Source organism: Vulpes vulpes, chromosome 13, assembly GCF_048418805.1.
Source record: "Vulpes vulpes isolate BD-2025 chromosome 13, VulVul3, whole genome shotgun sequence".
In the NCBI taxonomy this organism is placed as follows: Eukaryota; Metazoa; Chordata; class Mammalia; order Carnivora; family Canidae; genus Vulpes; species Vulpes vulpes.
Genome location: NC_132792.1, coordinates 110,747,544 through 110,767,069, shown reverse-complemented (window position 1 = coordinate 110,767,069; position 19,526 = coordinate 110,747,544). Strand labels below are relative to the sequence as shown.

Genomic DNA, 19,526 nt, shown 5'->3' with positions numbered 1-19,526 from the left:
TGCTTATGTCCCTTCTGTGTTTCTCATAAATAAATAAAATCTTTAAAAAAATTAAATGATCATTTCAATAGATGGAAAAGCATTGGAAAAAAACATCTTTTCATACTAAAACTTCTCAACAACATATAGGAGGATTGTACTTGAACATAATAAAAACCATTTATGACAAGCCCACAGCTAACATCAGACTCAGTGTTACAAAGTTATAAGCCTTTCCTCTAAGTTCATGAACAAGACAAGGATGCCAGTCTTGCCACTTTTATTCAACATAGTACTGGATGTCCTAACTAGAACAGCTAGGCAAGAAAAAAAAAAAGGCATGCAAATCAGAAAGGAAGAACTAAAATTATACCTCTTTGAAGATGACATGATCATATATAGAATCAAAGCCTTATGTTTTATTCAATATTAGGGTTACTCCTCTTTGCTAACCTAGCAGGTTACAGGCCAAGTCCTTCACAATGGAGGAAGAGTGGCATCTACACTGAAGATGCTATCTGCATCTTACTCTTCTTCTAGTTTGTTAACTTTGACTTATGCTGATCCTTCCAGGATCAGAGCTAGGAAGGGAGAAGCAAAATGGTGAGTGGAGACTCCGTCTGATGAATAATGTGACATAGTTCATTCTGTCTTGGCCAGGTAGGTTGGTTGGTAAAGTTGACTCTTGTGCAAGTGGACTCTTGGGATATCTGTTTTTCCCTTTATGTGGTTGATAAATTCTCTTACATCTAGTTGTTCAAAGCATCTTCCGTAGCCTGTGGCCATTCACAAGGGCCTTTTGGTTCTTTCTACTATATTCTTTTGCCTTTTCTCATAGAACTTTTGGGTGGGATTTAAGGGAACACCATGTGGCCTAAAGGAAGTGCTTATCATGCATCTTTTTCCTCTTCAAAGTCTAGGAGCACAGATTGCCCAAGGCAGCCAACCACCTTTCCTTTCTTTCACTTTGCTGTCAGAATAGATAATCAGACTATCTCTCACACTTGAGATTCTCTCAGACATAAATCCAATGTGCCACTTACTGTAGGGGACACATAGCAACTCTCAAAGAGGATTCTGTGGGGTCTTCTGCCAGAGGGTAAGAAAAACATGACTGTCCTTACCTAATAAAAGGAGTGAAACCCAGAACATATCAGCATCTCCACACTCAAATTTTTATCACACAGCCCTTTTCTGGGCCTCTTAAACTTACTTTATACACTGGAGCTGAAAAGATCACAGGGTAGGGTACAAACTATTTTTTTCTAACTTCCTATTACAAGTGCTGTATATAGCCTTGTACCCAACTTTAGAATATCTTGTGTTTTGTCTTAAGACCTGAGTTCCAGTCTAATATCATGACTGATATGTAAACAAAGAAATGAGTTGAAGCACTGTTAAGAAAACAAGAACCTTGCTCATTTTGGCAGCCCATATTCTAAAATTGAAATGATATAGAAAAGACTGGCCCCTGTGCAAGGATGACAGACAAATTCATGAAGTGTCACATATTTTGGTGGAAAAAAAAGAGAGGCAAAACATGAATCATACTCCTAACTATATAGAACAAACTGAGAAGGGAGGTGGATGGGGAGATAAGTTAAATAGATCATGGGGATTAAGGAGTTCATTTGTCATGATGAGCACCAGATGCTGTATGGAAGTGTTAAGTTACTATATTGTATAACTGAAACTAATATTATGCTGTATGTTAACTGGAATTTAAATAAAAACTTTTTAAAAACACGAAAACAAGAACCTAATGTAGAAGAAAGGGGTGAGGAGGACAGCATTAAATGATGCTGTCAGGGGAACATTTCTGAATGCATAGTATTTAGTAGGGATGTAACTGACAAGGAGAAAGCCATGCAAAAATCAGGGGTAGGTGCATTCCAAACAGATAGATAGAGAGTTAAAGGTCTTGACAACAGACTTGAGTTCAATGATTCAAAGAGCAGAAAGAAATCCTGTAACGTTGGAGCATACCCAGCAAAGGAAAAAGGGCTGTGAGACAATGATCCCAAAGTCTAGCATGCATCAGGATCATGTGGAGGACTTAGGAATGCACCAATTTCTGGGCCCCATCCCAGAGATTCTGACTTGCTCCCAAGTGACACTGTTCCTGCTAAGTGGTAGTGTTATAAAATATGTACTCAGAGGAATAGGCATGGAGCCAGAGAATGGAGTTTGGATTTTAATTTAAATGACTGGAAAGGGTAAGACAATGGGGGACTATGATCTAACTTGAAATTTCTAAAGATAACTGGCTGTTTGGGGACAAATATACTATGGGGCAGGGAAGGCAGGTAGAGGAGAAAGTAGGACATTGAGGAAGTTATTTCTTTTGTCTTGGCAAAGTATGTTAGTGGTTTGAAGGGGCATGGCAGTGGTAGAGTTGTAGAGAAGTAACAAATATTCTGGAGAGCAGTATAAAAGGAATTGATTATAGGTTAGTATGAGTAGAGTGTGAGAAGGAGAAATCCTCTCTAAAACCTAGAATCAAGACCATATTTGTTTTTAAGGAATAATCATTACATTTAACATTTCTTTTACTTCCCCATAGTACCTGTCAAGTAGTTTAGAACAGAATAGATAGACACTTAGTAAGTAAGAGGATTGAATCAAAGAGGACTCAAGTAATTCAAGTTCATTATATATAGTGTTTGCAGTATTTTCAAAACAAATACATAAAATAAAATTAGAATTAATCCAGAAAACTTGAAGACATAATTCCAAATGGAATTTGAGAACAGATTAATTGTTAAGTCTGGTAATTTAAGTAAAGTAAATATAAAAAAAAATTGAGAATGGATTAGTTTCAGGCAATATTATAGGATCATTTCCTCTATGACCAAGAAAACCATTCTGATAACAGCTTTATTGCCACTGGAGGGGAAAAAAGCTTAAGATGAAGCTGAAGCATTTGGCCCAGAACCAATAGCACCATGGGCTCACCTTTTGCATCTTTGCCTTTTCCAGCCATATTTATTCTTATACTTCAGGTTAAGGTGAACATCAAAATCAGTGTTCAAACTCAATGAATGAATAAAAGAAAAAATATATTGAGTATGGAATATCTATAAGATTTTATTTGTAATGAGAGATATGGCAGCAGATACAGGAATCTAAAGAATAGGATTATAGGTAGAACATACACATTTCTTAAGGTCATGTGGAAGCTTTATACATCTCTCTATCTTTTCTGTTTTGTACTTCCCACCCTCATGAGCTCTGGTGAAGTGTGGCCTCCTGCATAGTTTACTTTCACTGTGCTCAGCAATATAGAGTTCCCAGTAAAAATATTCTACTGTTGATCTACTGAAGGAGCACTATCTTTTTTTTTTAATTTTTTAATTTATGATAGTATAGTCACAGAGAGAGAGGCAGAGACACAGGCAGAGGGAGAAGCAGGCTCCATGCATCGGGAGCCCGACGTGGGATTTGATCCCGGGTCTCCAGGATCGCGCCCTAGGCCAAAGGCAGGCGCCAAACCGCTGCGCCACCCAGAGCAATATCTTATTAACATTAACTGCTAGGAAATGTTCTGGAACTTATTTTTAAAATTTTTCTTACAAAATGCTAGGTAACTACTTTATCCAAGAGTGGCTGAAGAAATAACAATTCTTTAAGGTCATCCCTGCAATGATAACAAAATTCTATCCCATTGCCAAAATTTAAGTTCTTTCTTAAGGACTTAAACTTCTAAATCAAGAATATAAGATTTGTGTAAAATATGTTATTTAATTTAAGCATACTGAACCTGAAGTTTTATTCTTGAACACCAAAAAGCTCAAAATTATGATTGTGAGAAAAAAGGCAGAAGTTGCCCTAACCACCCAGATTTTCATCTCAAAAACTGTATCCCACTAAATACTATAGAAAAATGGTTTATATATACTTTCTATTCCATAATTTTCCTTTCAAAGGAACAATTAATGCTTATTGTCTCAAATCCTGATCAAGGAAATACTGAGAACAAAACAGAAAGGTTATAAAATTAAATGACTAAATAATCAATCCAACTCCTGCTGATGTAGTCACCTACAGGTGTGTCCTGAGTGTCTTAGACATCACCAAAAGTCCCAAATCAACATGGAAAAACAGAGATAAGAACTCAGGGTTAATATAAACTCTTGAAAGTTATAAAGAAGGGTTTCTGTGTTTTGAAAGAAAGAAGCTACTTCAAGTAAGATGGTAGAAGACCAGCAATTAATTTTGAAATTTAGGTCTTATAAAGATAAAGAAGCATAGCATATTTAGGCTCAGCTCTGCATTCAGATTTGAGTAAGAGTAGCTGGAGTGCAGGGTAGAGAGGCCTAAGAGACGTTGACACTCACTAATCTCCCTGAGTAGAACAAAGTAGACATGTATTTCAATCTAGAAAGTTCTTGGTATCTTTGGTGTCTAGCCATGAGCTAGAAAAAGAATATGACTTTTGTCTAATCACATTCTTAGCAGGGAATTTTCTGTCAATGGGGAACCTCAACAAAGGGCTTCAAATATTTGAATAGGCATTTGGCAGGGTTTCTCCAAAACATACCAAGAGGGAGAAACACTGATGAATGTTCTCAGTAATTTCTCAGCTTGATAAATTTTCTTCCCTAAGAAATTCATCCAAGATGGTGCAGCAGACTGGAGGGTAATTACATCTTCATACAATTATGGTAAAATCAATTAAATAAATAAATAAATAAATAAATAAATAAATAAATAAATCCTAATAAATAGATAAAATAAGAAAGGGAGGAAAATAAGTTTTTTTTCACAATGTAAAATCTGTTGGATTCATAAAATTGTCTTATGTTCTGAGATGATTTTTTTTAATTTTCAGTGTTAAAATGCCATTTATTTTATGAAAAAGGAGCTATAATACTAGTAAGTTGAGATATGCCCTTAACTTATAAAGCATTTTCAGTTTTCCTTTCAAAATATTTTCATACATATCCACAAGAATAGTTCTTTTAATGAAGAGAGATAACGAAGGGAGAATTTTTTTCTTTTTTTTCTAAATCGAGTTACAAGGCCAATTTCATGGAGAATGTAAGTGTATTTGTTTGTTTGATTGATTGATTACTTTTAAAAGTAGATCCTAAAGAATAGGAGCCAGATAACTAGAAGTGAAGGAAGACATTCCAGGCAGCAGTAACCCAATGAGTGAAGCTAGAAAAGGGCTTTGCATGTTTGGGAAAAAATCAGTATTCCAGCTTGTTTCTATTAGAGTTTGTTGAGGAAAGAAATTGGAAATAAAATGTAACAATTAGACAATATCAAATCATGGATCGCCTTTGATGTCAGGAGAAGGATTCTGAACTTTATTTTGTTAAAATGTAAATAATTGATGGCAATTCTAACATGCAAACCTATGAAAGCAAACCTAGCAAAGGAGGAGAAAGGGAACCTCCTTCTTTCTTCTTTCCCTTTCTTTCTTTACGTGAAGGCATCTAATGTCACACAAATATGATGACATTGTGGCTTATCCAGTTGAGTTCTGAGCCTTGCTTGGAAAGGCAGTTCTGTCTCTTTAAACTTAAGGTATGAACTGAGTTGATGTCTAGAGGGTTCCCAACAACAAAGAAAGTGCCAAATGGGATGAGCATAAAAAGTTCTAAAGGACCAGTATCTGGCTCCTAAAATAAGGCCATCTAATGAAGCATCTCAGTCTATTTCAAAGCTAACCCTCTGTGGAATTAAGTCATATAAATTGTACCCTGAAAATTACATTCAGCTCAGGATATCCCCTTATAAACACCACCCCCATGTACTTTCACTGTCCATCATCTCTATCAAACTGATCCAAGATTTATGACTAAACTTTGCTGGTTCTGTTTTGTGACATCAAAAGGAAATTAGTTCAGTGATGCCAGATTTGGGGAACCTCATTCAATCCATCTTTGGAATCTCAACAGGATACCATTTTGTCACTAAAATCAGTTTATGGAGAACTGTTGGTACCCATTCATCTTTTAGCTTCTCAGGTTTAAACATGTGAAGTTTTCAATTATGATTCATACCAGGAGTGGGATTTTTAGAACGTCCCCAGGCCCCTTAAATTGGTTTCCTTCTCACCCTCTCCCATCACCTCCTTTCCTATTGAGATTAAGGAATGTATAAAATACAACCTGTTACTGCCAGGAGGGATTACTACTATATATTATCACTCACAGCTCATTAACCTCGAAGCCCTGCTAACTAAGAAAATCCTCTCTAATGAGGTTTCCCTTGACTGCACTAAAGAACAAAAGGTCTAAAAGTTTTCCCTATTACCAGTCTTCCTCAAATTATTGCACTGTAATTAAAATGTAACTTTGAGGCCAAAGAAACAAAAAAAAAAAGGTTTAAATTTGGTTTAAACTCTAAAAAAGACCTTGAAAAGCACTTCTGCTTTGTCCTTTGGTAGCAACTAAACCATAGGAAACCGTTCAGGTTGGGAAAGATGATTATTCTCAGTATACCTGGATTGTATCTATTCACCTAAGAGAGGTGGGTATGAATCCATATAATTCAGATGAAAATACTTTTTGTAATGTAGAAGGTAAAAGGAAATTTATCACCTCAGTGTGCCAAAAAGTCTCCTTTTGGTAAAGTAATACCCTAGACAATAGTACAAGTCTACTTTCCTTGACTGAGAGGGACCTAGAAACTAGAAGTGGGATTAGTAAATTGATGGGTCCTAATGTATTTTTTATTAAGAGCCCTCAAGTCAGGGTTATTTGTATGGTTGTATCACTGGAATCTTAAGGAGTAAAGATGTAGATAAAACAAACAGAAGGAGCTGAGCTCCCAGGAGAAATTTATAATCTGGTGAAGTAGCTAGAATTAAGTATCCTCACCTCTGAGCTTTGAGTTTTTAAATGCCCAAAATGCAAATAATAATTACCTCTTTTAGCTTCCTTGGAAACCTGATTTATGTGTGTAGCTTATCCTCAGAGGAACAGTCTAAAGAGTTAGGGACTCTTAGTCTGGAAAATGAAGGCTGAGAGGAGAATACAACTACTGCTTCTAAAATGGTGAAGGGACTGGCTTGAGGGAATACAGCCTTGACCACTGAATCCTGGAAGACTAATTAACAAGCTGAAGCTCTCTTGAAACTCAATTTAAATTTAGAACATTAAAGATAAGTCTTACTTCACAAAGGAAGAGTAAACACATGGCACTCATTAAGCAAAAAATCATTACAATTTGAGAAGAGAGAAAACTTCCCAATTTGGATTATTCTTTTATAATAAGGTTCTAAAGGGTACTAAAATATTTAGGACACATCTCCCATCTTAACATTCAGGTCAAGAAGAAAAACCTGTGGACTATCCGATAGTGCATCAAGAAAATTCTGGGTTATAGGTAACACTGGATATATTTATAGTATTGTAATTCATGTCCGCCTTGGACCTGTTAAAGTATTACAAGAGAAGATGTGTTCACTGGATGCCCATGAGGGGAAAAGGTGAAAAATCAAATGGATGATAGATAGGCTAAACAGTAGTCACTAACACCACTGTCTTCATACACACAGATTCTTTAGTCATTTTTTTTCCAAAGTACAAATAGGTAATGAAAATTGAAACACACACATCCCTACTGTCAAAGAATTTATAATCTATTGCATTTTGCAAAAAATGAATGGTTTGTGAGCTTAAAAACATCCATTCTAGTACTAGTGTCAGCACAAATTTATATTAATATGAAAAAATGATTTGTCCACATTAGGCTAAAATGTCTTCATGCTATATTGGAGATAATAATACATGTCTTCTTATATCACCAGATAGTTTCAAAATATAAATATAATAAACACCATGAAAGTGCTTTGAAAAGTAAAAGGCACACTACAAATGCAAAGTATGTTTGTTAGTAACCTTATGATCATAATGCAGAAATCTCCCTTTGCCTTTTTTATGCATGTGTTTCATTAGAAGACAAAACCAAACCAAACCACAACTATAAAGACTTTGTGTGCCATTCCTATACTTTTGACAACTTGAGTAGATGCTTATGGCAACTTGGGTCTTAGAATTCTAGGACCCATGGAATCATTAGCCAGAATACCTGAAGACTACTATGAGTAAACTAATGGTTTCTGAGGAGAATACAACTCTCTTGTTAGAGTGAATGGAATAGCCATAATATATTCAGAGCTGCCACTTGGCCATTGAAGCCTAGGCACACCATGTGAGTACAAAGGATTAGAAGGGTAAGGCTTCTCTATCAGGAATGGAAAGTTCCTTCACGAAGACTTTATGAGGTACCTTGAATAAATCCTGGTTCCTGCCATATAGATGCTTTTAATTTCCTATGGAAACAACCAACCACCAAAAAAATTAAATATAATCCAATATAAGAATGCATATAATTGATTTCTATTCTTTGTAGGGCAGAAGAAATTATGAGCTGATAGAGAGTAACAGAGAGCTAGTGACTTTTAAATATTTGTATTTCCCATTCCACAATTTTATTTCCCTAATGAGTTGTGGCTGGAGACATATGTTTAGCTGGAGATATTTCCCAGCCCCCTGCTGGGAAATGAGTAACCATGTGGTTAGGAGTGGAATGGAGGTATGCCTTCTTCCCTATCTCTCATACCAACCACTGATTGGTATTCAGACAGGACTCACAAATCAATAGGGTGAGGTTGAACCAAGAGCTGCAAGAATCCTGGATCTCTGGATCACAACCCAGAGGAGAGTTACCTGCAGACAAGGAGCACCTACATCAGTCCCCTACCTAAGTAAGAGATTAATCTTTTATTTTGTTAAACTATTATATGTGAGGATTTGTTTGTATAGTAGATAGAGTCCTCTAATACATTGATCATTAAACCCAAAATAAATAGGAAATAATTGTTCATCGGATAGGATTTCCAAAGGAAATTATTCCAAAGAGTCGATTTTCACAGAGCAATAAATAATGTGACGATGTACAAAAATTGATCATTTGAAAGAACAATTTCTTCCATAAAATAAAGGTATAGCTAGCAGCAAGGATTATCATAATTCAGGCAGTAAGTAAGAAACTGAGGTCCAATCCAGAATTTAATTCTTTTAACAATTTTCTGAGTAGGGTGTAAAGTGGAAAATTCTCAGCATCATGGCTCCTGTTTTATTTATTTATTTATTTATTTATTTATTTATTTATTTAATATAATACACCTTTATTTATATTAAGATGAACATAAATAATACTGATGTGTCCTACTTTAATCCATTACCATATGGGTTGTTCCAGCTTTCTCTCCTTGTTTATCTTTATCTGTAAACTTCCATTCTGACAGTAAGAAATCTGCCTCAAACCATCCTCCATTCAGTTACTTACTGTTCAATTCTAGTATATATCTTTTTTTTAAATAATAAATTTTTTTTATTGGTATTCAATTTACCAACATACCCAGTGCTCATCCCGTCAAGTGCCCCCCTCAGTGCCCGTCACCCATTCACCCCCAACCCCCACCCTCCTCCCCTTCCATCACCCCTAGTTCGTTTCCCAGAGTTAGGAGTCTTTATGTTCTGTCTCCCTTCCTGATATTTCCCACACATTTCTTGTCCCTTCCCTTATATTCCCTTTCAATATTATTTATATTCCCCAAATGAATGACAACATACAATATCTGTCCTTCTCTGATTGACTTACTTCACTCAGCATAATACATTCCAGTTCCATCCACGTTGAAGCAAATGGTGGGTATTTGTCGTTTCTAATGGCTGAGGAATATTCCAGTGTATACATAGACCACATCTTCTTTATCCATTCATCTTTCGATGGACACCGAGGCTCCTTCCACAGTTTGGCTATTGTGGCCATTGCTGATAGAAACATCGGGGTGCAGGTGTCCCGGCGTTTCATTGAGTCTGAATCTTTGGGGTAAATCCCCAACAGTGCAATTGCTGGGTCGTAGGGAAGGTCTATTTTTAACTCTTTGAGGAACCTCCACACAGTTTTCCAGAGTGGCTGCACCAGTTCACATTCCCACCAACAGTGCAGGAGGGTTCCCTTTTCTCCGCATCCTCTCCAACATTTGTGGTCTCCTGCCTTGTTAATTTTCCCCATTCTCACTGGTGTGAGGTGGTATCTCATTATGGTTTTGATTTGTATTTCCCTGATGGCAAGTGATGCAGAGCATTTTCTCATGTGCATGTGGGCCATGTCCATGTCTTCCTCTGTGAGATTTCTCTTCATGTCTTTTGCCCATTTCATGATTGGATTGTTTGTTTCTTTGCTGTTGAGTTTAATAAGTTCTTTATAGATCTTGGAAACTAGCCCTTTATCTGATACATCATTTGCAGATATCTTCTCCCATTCTGTAGGTTGTCTTTTAGTTTTGTTGACTGTATCCTTTGCTGTGCAAAAGCTGCTTATCATGATGAAGTCCCAATAGTTCATTTTTGCTTTTGTCTCTTTTGCCTTCGTGGATGTATCTTCCAAGAAGTTACTGTGGCCGAGTTCAAAAAGGGTGTTGCCTGTGTTCTCCTCTAGGATTTTGATGGAATCTTGTCTCACATTTAGATCTTTCATCCATTTTGAGTTTATCTTTGTGTATGGTGAAAGAGAGTGGTCTAGTTTCATTCTTCTGCATGTGGATGTCCAGTTTTCCCAGCACCATCTATTGAAGATACTGTCTTTCTTCCAGTGGATAGTCTTTCCTCCTTTTTCGAATATTAGTCGACCATAAAGTTCAGGGTCCACTTCTGGGTTCTCTATAATGTTCCATTGATCTGTGTGTCTGTTTTTGTGCCAGTACCACACTGTCTTGATGACCACAGCTTTGTAGTACAACCTGAAATCTGGCATTGTGATGCCCCCAGCTATGGTTTTCTTTTTTAAAATTCCCCTGACTATTCAGGGTCTTTTCTGATTCAACACAAATCTTAAAATAATTTGTTCTAACTCTCTGAAGAAAGTCCATGGTATTTTGATAGGGATTGCATTAAACGTGTAAATTGCCCTGGGTAACATTGACATTTTCACAATATTAATTCTGCCAATGCATGAGCATGAAATATTTTCCCATCTCTTTGTGTCTTCCTCAATTTCTTTCAGAAGTGTTCTATAGTTTTTAGGGTATAGATCCTTTACCTCTTTGGTTAGGCTTATTCCTAGGTATCTTATGCTTTTGGGTGCAATTGTAAATGGGAGTGACTCCTTAATTTCTCTTTCTTCAGTCTCATTGTTAGTGTATAAAAATGCCACAGATTTCTGGGCATTGATTTTGTATCCTGCCACGCTACCAAATTGCTGTATGAGTTCTAGCAATCTTGGAGTGGAGGCTTTTGGGTTTTCTATCTGGAGTATCATGTCATCGGCGAAGAGGTAGAGTTTGACTTCTTCTTTGCCAATTTGAATGCCTTTAATGTCTTTTTGTTGTCTGATTGCTGAGGCGAGGACTTCCAGTACTATGTTGAATAGCAGGGTGAGAGTGGACATCCCTGTCTTGTTCCTGATCTTAGGGGAAAGGCTCCCAGTGCTTCCCCATTGAGAATGATATTTGCTATGGGCTTTTCGTAGATGGCTTTTAAGATGTCAAGGAATGTTCCCTCTATCCCAACACCCTGAAGTGTTTTGATCAGGAATGGATGCTGTATTTTGTCGAATGCTTTCTCTGCATCTAATGAGAGGATCATATGGTTCTTGGTTTTTCTCTTGCTGATATGATGAATCACATTGATTGTTTTACGAGTGTTGAACCAGCCTTGTGTCCCGGGAATAAATCTTACTTGGTCATGGTGAATAATTTTCTTAATGTACTATTGGATCCGATTGGCTAGTATCTTGTTGAGAATTTTTGCATCCATGTTCATCAGGGATATTGGTCTGTAATTCTCCTTTTTGGTGGGGTCTTTGTCTGGTTTGGAATTAAGGTGATGCTGGCCTCATAGAATGAATTTGGAAGTACTCCATCTCTTTCTATCTTTCCAAACAGCTTTAGGAGAATAGGTATGGTTTCTTCTTTAAATGTTTGATAGAATTCCCCAGGGAAGTCATCTGGCCCTGGACTTTTGTGTCTTGGGAGGCTTTTGATGACTGCTTCAATTTCCTCCCTGGTTATTGGCCTGTTCAGGTTTTCTATTTCTTCCTGTTCCAGTTTTGGTAGTTTGTGGCTTTCTAGGAATGCATCCATTTCTTCTAGATTGCCTAATTTATTGGCGTATAGCTGTTCATAATATGTTTTTAAAATCGTTTGTATTTCCTTGGTGTTAGTAGTGATCTTTCCTTTCTCATTCATGATTTTATTAATTTGAGACTTCTCTCTCTTCTTTTTAATAAGGCTGGTTAATGGTTTATCTATCTTATTAATTCTTTCAAAGAACCAACTCCTGGTTCTGTTGATCTGTTCCACAGTTTTCTGGTACGATTTCGTTGAGTTCTGCTCGAATCTTAATTAACTCTCTTCTTCTGCTGGGTGTAGGATCTATCTGCTGTTTTTTCTCTAGCTCCTTTATGTGTAAGGTTAGCTTTTGTATTTGAGTTCTTTCCAGTTTTGAATGGATGCTTGTATTGCGATGTATTTCCCCCTTAGGACTGCTTTTGCTGCATCCCAACGATTTTGAACGGTTGTATCTTCATTCTCATTAGTTTCCATGAATCCTTTTAATTCTTCCTTAATTTCCTGGTTGACCCTTTCATCTTTTAGCAGGATGGTCCTTAACCTCCACGTGTTTGAGGTCCTTCCAAACTTCTTGTTGTGATTTAGCTCTAATTTCAAGGCATTATGGTGAGAATACGCAGGGGACGATCCCAATCTTTTGGTATAGGTTCAGACCTGATCTGTGACCAATATGTGGTCTATTCTGGAGAAAGTTCCATGTGCACTTGAGAAGAATGTGTATTCAGGTGAGTTTGGATGTAAAGTTCTGTAGATATCTGTGAAATCCATCTGGTCCAGTGTATCATTTAAAGCTCTCGTTTCTTTGAATATTTTGTGCTTAGAAGACCTATCTAGTATAGAAAGAGCTAGATTGAAGTCACCAAGTATAAGTGTATTATTATCTAAGTATGTCTTAACTTTGGTTATTAATTGATGTATTTGGCAGCTCCCACATTCGGGGCATATATATTGAGGATTGTTAAGTCCTCTTCTTGGATAGAATCTTTAAGTATGATATAGTGTCCCTCTTCATCTCTCACTACAGTCTTCGGGGTAAATTTTAGTTTATCTGATAAGGATGGCTACCGCTGCTTTCTTTTGAGGAGCATTTGCATGGTAAATGGTTCTCCAACCTTTTATTTTCAGGCTGTAGGTGTCATTCTTTCTAAAATGAGTCTCTTGTAGACAGCAAATAGATGGGTCCTGCTTTTTTACCCAGTCTGAAACCCTGCGCCTTTTGATGGCGTCATTAAGCCCGTTCACGTTCAGAGTTACTATCGACAGATATGAGTTTAGTGTCATCATGATATCTATTCAGTCCTTGTTTTTGTGGATTGTTCCACTGAACTTCTTCTTAAAGGGGAATTTTAAGAGTCCCCCTTAAAATTTCTTGCAGAGCTGGTTTGGAGGTCACATATTCTTTCAGTTCCTGCCTGTCTTGGAAGCTCTTTATCTCTCCTTCCATTCTGAATGAGAGCCTTGCTGGATAAAGTATTCTTGGTTGCATGTTCTTCTCATTTAGGACCCTGAATATATCCTGCCAGCCCTTTCTGGCCTGCCAGGTCTCTGTGGAGAGGTCTGCTGTTACCCTAATATTCCTCCCCATAAAGGTCAGGGATTTCTTGTCTCTTGCTGCTTTAAGGATCTTCTCTTTATCTTTGGAATTTGCAAGCTTAACTATTAGATATCGAGGTGTTGAACGGTTTTTATTGATTTTAGGGGGGATCTCTGTATTTCCTGGATCTGAGGTCTGTTTCTGATTCTTTCTTTTGAGGTGAGGTTTTCCTTCCAGTCATTTTGCTCAGTGCAGAGTGCAGAGTGGTCAAAAACAAGTTGTATTGGGAAAAGGAGAAAAAGAGAGGAGAGAAAGAAGGAAAGAAAAGAGAAAAGGAAAAAAGGAAGAAAAAAGAAAAAAGAGAAGAAAAAGAGAAAGAAAGGAAAAAAAAAGGGTGGGGAAAGCAAACAGAAATGAAAAAGAAGAAAAAAAAATATGGGGGAGTATCTTCTGATTCTGTATACATTAAGTCCCTTAACTTCCCCTGGAACTGGTCCGTGTCGCTGGTCTTCTGGGGGAGGGGCCTGTTGTGCTGATTTTCAGGTGTTAGCACTTGGGGGAGCTGCTCTGCTCCCTGCCTTGTGCAGGGCTCAGTGGGGGTTGTTTACCCCGTAGGGCACCTGGAGGAACAACCGCAGTGGCGGGGCCAGCTCTGGAGCCCTGGAGTCAGCCCCCGCAGTAACTATGGAGCTCTCCTTCCGCAGGTCCTGGAGGCTCCAGGGCGGGGCCGCTGATCTGCTCAGCTCGGGGCAGGAGCGTCCTCGCTGTCCTGGGCCCTCCCGGCCTCTGCCTGTCCCGGGGGGAGACTGGATCCTGGGCTGTGTCCTGGCGCTCTGTGCTCCCGGGCCTGGGCTGTTGGATTCGCGCTCCCGGCTGCGCAGCCCCCTCCACACGGAGCCTCTTCCTCTGCCCGAGCCCCTCCGAGCTGCTCCCAGCCGCGCAGCCCCTTCTGCGGAGCCGCCGCCCGAGCCCCTCCGAGCTGCTCCGGGTCCCGCCGTGCGCTGCAGCCCTTAGGGAGCTCAGCGCATCTCCCGGGCGCAGTTCCTCTGTTACTGTCCCAGGGAGCCCGAGGGCATCCCCGCCCTCCTGGGTCCTGCTCCAATTCCCCGGGAGGCCTTTCCGCCCGGGAAGGTTGGTGCAGCTCCTGCTCCTCCGGGACGGGGCTCTCCTGTCCTGGGGACACTCGCCCCGGCCTCAGCCGGCTCCTCGCGGGGCCCCTCCCCCTTGGAGGCCTTTTGTGTCTTTATTTCTTTTTCCCCGTCTTCCTACCTTGATAGAAGCGTGAACTCTTCTCACTGTAGCGTTTCAGCTGTTCTCTCTTTATATCTCAGGCCGAATTCGTAGATTTTCAGGATGATTTGAAGGTTATCTAGGTAATTTGGTGGGGACAGGTGATTTGGAGACCCTGCTCTTCCGCCATCTTGCCCCTCCCTATGGCTCCTGTTTTAACTACTGGCAAAACCACCCTCCCAAGTTTGATTCCCATGTCCATCTGAAAGGCTCTCTGAGTGCTAGAGATTAGGTATAAAATAATTGTTGAATAAATAATTTAGGGCTGATCCAGTATAGAAAACACATATGTTACAGGTCTTGCCTTTAAAGAACATAAGAAAAGACAAATAAAGCACAAAATCTGAATTAAACATATAATTTTGGGAGGAGGGAAATGGGGAGGTGGTTATTATTTTAGAAACAGTTTTGCCAGGACAAAGAGTAAGGAATAATGCTGAAAGGGGATGATAATGATGGGTTTGAGCCCTTTAAAAATGTGAGACTGCAGAAGCACATTATGTTTGCCCATATCTCACACAGCCAGCTCCACACTAGTACCTACTCATTATTATTTAGTACTTAAGGAGTCCTTGAGGGTTCCAGAGAGCTTTCTTATTTCTTCATCATATTTAGCCCCAGGAATGATGTCTGGATTAATAAATAAACAATTGATTAAAAAACATAGTGGAGGGGATCCCTGGGTGGCTCAGTGGTTTGGTGCCTGCCTTCAGCCCAGGGCGTGATCCTGGAGTCCTGGGATCAAGTCCCACATCTGGCTCCTTGTGTGGAGCCTCCTTCTCCCTCTGCCTGTGTCTCTGCCTCTCTGTGTGTGTGTGTCTCTCATGAATGAATAAATAAAATCTTAAAAAAAACCATATTGGAGATAAACCTGTGTGTAAATATTGCATATTAAAACATGTATATCAAAAAAATAAATAATAAAATATGTATATCTATGTGTAGATAGATATATGCAGATATACATATAGATACATGTCTATATTTATATGTATATTAGATATATATCTAATTTGTTTATATATTTTTATATACATACATATACATATATATATGCTGCATTTAATATTTATTTCAGTTTTAATATTTTTTTCTGGCATTTTCCTAAATATTTAAATTGAGTTTATACTCTTTGTTGATTTAAGTGTATAAGAACATACACACCTTATTAACTGAGCATATTTAGTCTCCAGAAAGCTAGTATAACTTGGCATCACATGTTGAGTTTCTAACTAGTTGGGACAAATTGCTGTCATTTTTCTCTGTGTTACATAGGTGTGAAAGCAAATGCTGGGGAAAACTACAAAGTCTTCCTTGGCACTCCTCTGTGATTTTATATAGTCACCCAGGGAGGGGACAGATATTTCAGCCTTTATCTGCAACAATGCTGGGTTAGTCTCAGGAGAACAAATCATTTGTGGAAATCTCAAATTCACCCAGCCTAGCATGCTGCAAATGGTTTGATTCTTTCAGTTCCCTGGAAAGTGGAAGGCTGGATGCTTACAGTTGGGGGAAATGCAATATTCTCACATAAAATGATGATGATGATGTTTTAGCTATCCACATGCACACACACAATTATAGTCCATTTTATTTTTATATATTTTTCACATTAACGAGTAGGAGAAACCATAAACATTCGTGAAAGAGGCCATTGCTTATAGGATGTGAGTACCTTAAAATATAATTTCACCTTCACCTTCACTCTAGTAGACATATGTTTCGTTTTGTTCTATTCACCTTAAACTTTTATTAGTGTTGATGTCTTCTAAAAATGACAATAATATAGACATCTGTCTCCCCTTATTCATCTACCTCACAGCTTTGTTCTAACTTTGAAATGAGATATAACAGGTATAAACTCTCTTACTCATAGAATCAAGATATATGACTGGTAATACTCTTGCTCAGGCAGAGAATATGGACTGCAACAAATCAAAATTTCAGTTATAGATTTTATGGAAGTTAAGCCATGCAACTGTATGTGAAAGAAATAAAATTATTTAATGAATAAGATATCTCAAAACTTAATGACTTAAAACAATACACACGTATCATTTCTGTTACTGTGGGCCAAGAGTGCAGGAAGACATTAGCTGAATCCTCTGCTTCATGGTCTCTAGCAGTATTGTAGTCAAGGGCTAGGTTCTTATCTATGGATCACCTGCAGAAGGACCAATTCCAAGCTCACTGACCCGACTTTTAGGAAGTTTCAATTCGTTGGACTGAGGGCCTCATTTCATTCCTAGCAATTGGCTAAAGCCTGACCTCAGTTTCTTGCTCTGTGGGCCTTTACAACATGACAACTTGTTTCATCAAAGCCAGCAAGAGAGCAAGTTTAGGGGTACCTGAGTGGCTCAGTTGGTTAGGCATCTGCCTTCGGCTCAGATCATGATCTCCAGGTTCTGGGAGCTCAGTGGGGGTTCTGCTTCTCTCTCTCCAGCCTCTCTCCTCCTCCACTTGTACATGCCCTCTCTCTCTCAATTAAATAAAATCTTTATAAAAGAGAGAGAGAGAGCACATCTACCAGCAGGATGAAAGTCACAGTCTTATATAAATGAATCACTGAAGTGACATCGTATCACTTTTACCATATTCTATTCATTAGAAACAGAACATCCTATCTAGCCCACGGTTAAGGGGTGGGGGAGTTGCATAGGACATGAATATCTAAAATCAGATCATTTGAAGCCATGCCAGAAGCTATCTGCTACAAATATTATAAGGATATAATACAATCACAATCCTGATAACATGTTTTTCTTTTTCAGAATTAATTTGCTGCTGAAAGCAAGCAAATGCATTGTTATATTTACTTTCTAAGAAATGTAAATTTGGAACTATAGATTTTTTCCTACAAATTTTTAACTTATGTATTCTATACATAAAATTAAATCAGCAAATTATTATACTCTATTCACTGGCAAAAAGCCATAGTGATAGATGCTACAGGGAAGACTAGACACATAAAATAGCATCTCCACCCTCAATCAGGTTCTAATTGAAAAATGAATTGAATTTTTATATATTTCTTAAAGTTAAATAGTACTATAAGATGTTTATAATTCCTGAGGCTCTATGAAGTAAGTGGATCTAAAGAGTAACAGATATTAAATGCTGTGATTTCAAGGATGGTATAATAGGGTGGAATAGTCTATGAAAATCCTTGAAAGGCAGAGATTATAAAATTAGATTATTGAAGACATGTAGCATTAAAAAAAAAAGAAAAGGATAGAGAATATCCTAAATAAAATATGAAATGTAAGGAAAAGCAGACAGGCTAAAAATGTGGACAGAGCCCTGGGGAAACAGTGAAAAGGCCACTTGACTATATCAGAAGGCAGGTACAGTGGAATAGTAGGCAGGAAGACAAAGCACAAGTTTAGATTGTGGAATATCTTAAAACTGTAGAATTTATTCTTAGTTCTTCTGACACTATGAAATTAGTAAAGGCTTCGAGATATGGAATTAGTAAAGGCTTTTGAGATATGAGATGACAATATAAGTTTTAGGTTGCTTGAATGGATAGGATGAGCTGTTATTTGCATCAGATAAAGAAGGTTTACCTGTAAGTAGAGGCCTAATATACTGTTAAGAAAGATGCTTTTTGATTGTCAGGATGACTCGAAATCAGGAAGTGGCTCTGCCGGTTAGTGGTTGTATGATCCTGAAAAGATATGTAATCTTTATAAGCCTTACTTTTTTTCATCCACAAAGTATAAGACTACAGTAGTATCTACCTCATTGAATTCTACATTAAAGAAAAAGATTTTACAATCTCAGTCAAATTTGTGAACTAAATTCTTACTGTCACCTCTTGTCACTACCACTGCCATCATTATCATCACCATCATCATCACCACCATCATTCTTAACACCATTTTAAAGAGTTAGGCAGAGTTAAACATTAAAGAGGTAGACAACTAAAGAGTTCAACAGCAGGCAAAAGAATGTATACTCAGTGCTAAACAGAACTTGGTTTAAGTTCTAGCTCTGCTACTTCTCAGCTGTATGGTTGGCTCATCTCACCTATCTCAGTTCCTTTTAAGACAATACTTCATTCTCTTCCAGCTCACCCAAATGAAGAGGCACTACCAAACTGAACAGTATTCTCTGTAGAAACCAGGAGAGTGAACTATTTTGATTTTACAGACATCTGACTCCTCAAAATCAATGGAAGCATAGATCACTTGACACGTCCACATGTTATATAAATAAATATTCATTGTTTATGGTTTGAGATCGCGACCATATCTTTGTTTCTTATACATATTGTTTTCTTCTATATTTTTGTTTTCTTTTTCTTTTTCTTTCTCTTTTTATTTTTCTAGTAGTGGGATTTCAAAACCTGAAGCTCAGAGTATCTTAAAGTAGGTAGATCATTTTACTTTTTTGACAGTCTCCTTCTTATAAAAGTGTGTTTTGATATGTATCTTTAGGAACAGGAGCTAAGAGATGGTTTATTCAGTGAAACAGGTAGAGAAATGAAAATGAAAGAGGGTGAGGAAAGCCAGCAAGATGATTTCCCTTGATTGAAAAACAAGTTACCATCTCATGGATGCTTGGTGTGAATGGATTTTGGCTTCTGATATATTTTTGTAAATTAGTGTACTTGACCCTGTTTCAAAA

The 19,526-nt window shown here is 37.9% G+C and overlaps 1 non-coding gene across 1 annotated transcript; it reads left to right on the top strand.

The window, feature by feature from the left end:
• The first annotated feature begins 1,393 nt into the window (after positions 1–1,393).
• LOC112918983 (U6 spliceosomal RNA) lies at positions 1,394–1,495 on the top strand. The gene has a single exon (XR_003234797.1). It is a non-coding gene; the product is annotated as a U6 spliceosomal RNA (small nuclear RNA).
• The last annotated feature ends 18,031 nt before the right edge of the window (positions 1,496–19,526 follow it).